The sequence below is a fragment of the Lampetra planeri genome, unplaced genomic scaffold, assembly GCF_965212315.1.
Source record: "Lampetra planeri unplaced genomic scaffold, kcLamPlan1.2.h2 scaffold_1988, whole genome shotgun sequence".
NCBI lineage: Eukaryota > Metazoa > Chordata > Hyperoartia > Petromyzontiformes > Petromyzontidae > Lampetra > Lampetra planeri.
The window spans coordinates 17,501-22,356 of NW_027614742.1; the positions used below are offsets into that span (position 1 = coordinate 17,501).

Sequence of the window (4,856 nt, forward strand, 5' to 3'; positions counted from 1 at the left end):
CCAGCACGCGTTCATAGTGGGCATCACCTGTTACACCAACATCACCATCATCATCATCACCAACATCACCAACATCATCACCATCACCATCATCACCATCATCACCACCATCACCATCATCATCATCACCGTCATTATCACCACCATCACCATCATCACCACCATCATCATCATCCATCACCATCACCATCATCATCACCGTCACCATCATGCACCATCATCACCATCAGCACCATGCATCATCACCACCATCATCATCATCATCACCACCACCATCACCATCATCATCAACATCATCACCAACATCACCGTCATCACCAACATCACCAACATCACCCCCACCACCATCATCACCATCATCATCATCACCATCACCACCGTCACCACCACCACTACCATCACCATCATCACAATCGCACCTCACCACCACCATCACTGTCACCACCACCACCATCACCACCATCACCACCATCACCATCATCACCAACATCACAATCATCATCATCACCACCGTCACCACCGTCACCACCGTCACCACCGTCACCACCATCACCACCATCACCATCATCACCATCACCACCATCATCATCACCACCATCACCATCATCACCATCACCACCATCACCACCATCACCATCATCACCAACATCATAATCATCATCATCACCACCGTCACCACCACCACCATCACCATCATCACCATCATCACCATCATCACCATCACCACCATCATCATCACCATCATCATCATCACCATCATCATCACCATCATCATCATCACCATCATCATCACCATCATCATCACCATCATCACCATCACCACCATCACCATCACCATCATCACCAACATCATAATCACCACCATCATCACCATCACCACCATCATCATCACCATCATCACCACCATCACCATCATCACCATCATCACCATCACCACCATCACCATCACCATCATCACCAACATCATAATCATCATCATCACCACCGTCACCACCATCATCATCACCAATCATCATCACCATCACCACCGTCACCACCACCATCACCACCACCACCATCACCATCATCACCATCATCACCATCACCACCATCACCACCATCATAATCATCATCATCACCACCGTCACCACCATCATCATCACCATCATCATCACCATCACCACCGTCACCACCACCACCACCTTCACCATCATCACCATCACCACCATATCACCATCACCACCATCACCACCATCACCACCATCATCATCACCATCATCATCACTACCACCACCACCATCACTACCATCATCATCATCATCACTACCACCACCGTCACCACCACCATCATCATCACCACCATCACCACCATCACCATCACCACCGTCACCACCACCATCATCATCACCATCATCCCATCACCACCATCACCACCATCATCACCATCACCACCATCACCACCATCACCTGCAGAGACTGGGCCACGGCTTTGATGATGAACGTGGTGAGTGAGACGCTGAACCCATCTGTGCAGAGACACACGGTGAGACACACGGTGAGACACAGAGACACACGGAGAGACACAGAGAGAGACACACCGAGAGACACAGAGACACACGGTGAGACACAGAGACACACGGTGAGACACAGAGAGAGACACACAGTGAGTGAGTGGCTGAGTGAGTGAGTGGGTGAGTTGGCTGAGTGGGTGAGCAAGTGGCTGAGCGAGTGAGCGAGTGGCTGAGTGAGTGGCTGAGTGAGTGAGTGGGTGAGTGAGTGGCTGAGCGAGTGAGTGAGTCAGTGAGTGGCTGAGTGAGTGAGCAGCGTGGCAGTGCAGCAGCAGTGGGTAGAGCCTGCACCGTGCTGCTGCAGGCTCGTGTGCAGCTGGATGAGTCTGAGTGGTTGGGGTGAGTGAGTGAGTGGCTGAGTGAGCGAGTGAGTGAGTGGCTGAGTGAGTGGCTGAGTGAGTGAGTGGCTGAGCGAGTGGCTGAGTGAGTGAGTGAGTGGCTGAGTGAGTGGCTGAGTGAGTGAGTGGCTGAGTGAGTGAGTGGCTGAGTGAGTGGCTGAGTGAGTGAGTGGCTGAGTGAGTGGCTGAGTGAGTGAGTGGCTGAGCGAGTGGCTGAGCGAGTGAGTGGCTGAGTGAGTGGCTGAGTGAGTCAGTGACTGAGTGAGTGGCTGAGTGAGTGAGTGGCTGAGTGAGTCAGTGAGTGGGTAGAGCCTGCACCGTGCTGCTGCAGGTTCGTCTGCAGCTGGATGAGTGGCTGAGTGAGTCAGTGGGTGAGTGAGTCAGTGGGTGAGTGAGTGGGTGAGTGGCTGGGTGAGTGAGTGGCTGAGTGGGTGAGTGGCTGAGCGAGTGGGTGAGCAAGTGGCTGAGCGAGTGAGCGAGTGGCTGAGTGAGTGGCTGAGGTGAGTGAGTGGGTGAGTGAGTGGCTGAGCGAGTGAGTGAGTCAGTGAGTCAGTGAGTGGCTGAGTGAGTGAGCAGCGTGGCAGTGCAGCAGCAGTGGGTAGAGCCTGCACCGTGCTGCTGCAGGCTCGTGTGCAGCTGGATGAGTCTGAGTGGTTGGGTGAGTGAGTGGCTGAGGTGAGCGAGTGAGTGAGTGGCTGAGTGAGTGGCTGAGTGAGTGAGTGGCTGAGTGAGCGAGTGAGTGAGTGGCTGAGTGAGTGGCTGAGTGAGTGAGTGGCTGAGCGAGTGGCTGAGTGAGTGAGTGGCTGAGTGAGTGAGTGGGCTGAGTGAGTGGCTGAGTGAGTGAGTGGCTGAGTGAGTGAGTGGCTGAGTGAGTGGCTGAGTGAGTGAGTGGCTGAGTGAGTGAGTGGGCTGAGTGAGTGGCTGAGTGAGTGAGTGGCTGAGTGAGTGAGTGGCTGAGTGAGTGGCTGAGTGAGTGGCTGAGTGAGTGGCTGAGTGAGTCAGTGAGTGGGTAGAGCCTGCACCGCGCTGCTGCAGGTTCGTCTGCAGCTGGATGAGTGGCTGAGTGAGTGAGTGGCTGAGTGAGTCAGTGGTTGGGTGAGTGAGTGAGTGGCTGAGTGAGTGAGTGGCTGAGTGAGTGAGTGGCTGAGTGAGTGGCTGAGTGAGTGAGTGGCTGAGTGAGTGGCTGAGTGAGTGAGTGGCTGAGTGAGTGGCTGAGTGAGTGAGTGGCTGAGTGAGTGAGTGGCTGAGTGAGTGGCTGAGTGAGTCAGTGAGTGGGCAGAGCCTGCACCGCGCTGCTGCAGGTTCGTCTGCAGCTGGATGAGCCTGTGCAGGTCACAGGCCACGCTGGAGTAGAGGTGGGGGGCTGCCTTGTGGGTGACCCAGGGGGGGGTAGTGGGGGGTCACGTCCGTGTACTGGGCGGGAACACGCGGAGAGAGGCACTCACTCACCCACTCACCCACTCACCACTCGCTCACTCATTTACTCACCCACTCGCTCACTCATTTACTCACCACTCGCTCACTCATTTACTCACCCACTCGCTTGCTCGCTCACTCGCTCACTCACTCACCCACTCACTCACTCGCACTCACTCACTTGCTCACTCACTGACCCACTCACTCACTCATCACTCACCACTCACTCACTCACCACTCGCTCACTCATTTACTCACCACTCACTCACTCACTCACCCACTCACTCAGCCACTCACTCACTCACTCAGCCACTCACTCATTCACCACTCGCTCACTCACCCACTCACTCACCCACTCACTCACTCAGCCACTCGCTCACCACTCACTCACTCAGTCACTCACTCACCACTCACTCACTACTCACTCACCCACTCACTCACCACTCACTCACCACTCGCTCACTCACCCACTCACCACTCGCTCACTCACCCACTCACTCGCTCAGCCACGCACTCACTTGCTCACTCACTCACCCACTCACTCACTTGCTCACTCACTCACTCACCACTCGCTCACTCACTCAGCACTCACTCACCACTCACTCACCACTCACTCACTCACCCACTCACTCAGCCACTCACTCACTCAGCCACTCGCTCAGCCACTCACTCACTCACTCACCACTCGCTCACTCACTCAGCACTCACTCACCACTCACTCACCACTCACTCACTCACCCACTCACTCAGCCACTCACTCAGCCACTCGCTCAGCCACTCACTCACTCACTCACCACTCACCCACTCACCCACTCACTCACCCACCCACTCACCCCACCCACTCACCTACTCACTCATCCACGCACCACTCACTCACTCACTCAGCCACTCACTCAGCCACTCACTCACTCAGCCACTCGCTCAGCCACTCACTCACTCACCACTCACTCACTCAGCCACTCATTCACCCACTCACCACCCACTCATTCACTCAGGCACTCAGCCACTCACTCACCCACCACTCACTCACTCACTCACTCACCCACTCACCCACTCACCACTCACTCAGCCACTCACTCAGCCACTCGCTCACCTCACTCACCACTCACTCACTCAGCCACTCACTCATTCACCACTCGCTCACTCACCCACTCACTCACCACTCACTCACTCAGCCACTCGCTCACCACTCACTCACTCAGTCACTCACTCACCACTCACCTCACTACTCACTCACCCACTCACTCACCACTCACTCACCACTCACTCACCACTCGCTCACTCACCCACTCACTCGCTCAGCCACTCACTCATCCACGCACCCACTCACTCGCTCACTCAGCCACTCACTCACCCACTCACTCACTTGCTCACTCACTCACCTACTCACTCACTTGCTCACTCACTCACCACTCGCTCACTCACTCAGCACTCACTCACCACTCACTCATCACTCACTCACTCACCCACTCAGTCAGCCACTCGCTCAGCCACTCACTCACTCACCACTCACCCACTCACTCACTCACTCACCCACCCACTCACCCACCCACTC

The 4,856-nt window shown here is 55.3% G+C and overlaps 1 long non-coding RNA gene across 2 annotated transcripts in view; it reads right to left on the minus strand.

The window, feature by feature from the left end:
* Positions 1 to 3,317, minus strand: part of LOC144740243 (uncharacterized) — an 11,119-nt gene extending 7,802 nt beyond the window's left edge. Inside the window, exons 1-2 of one of the 2 annotated variants that reach the window (XR_013589595.1) lie at positions 3,174 to 3,317; positions 1,447 to 1,505 (exon numbers count right to left, since the gene is read on the minus strand). This is a non-coding gene — a long non-coding RNA (uncharacterized LOC144740243). Of the gene's footprint in view, positions 1 to 1,446; positions 1,506 to 2,907; positions 3,150 to 3,173 lie in introns of those variants that run through there. The other variant, XR_013589596.1, reaches the window with a different exon arrangement.
* Positions 3,318 to 4,856: the final 1,539 nt, after the last annotated feature.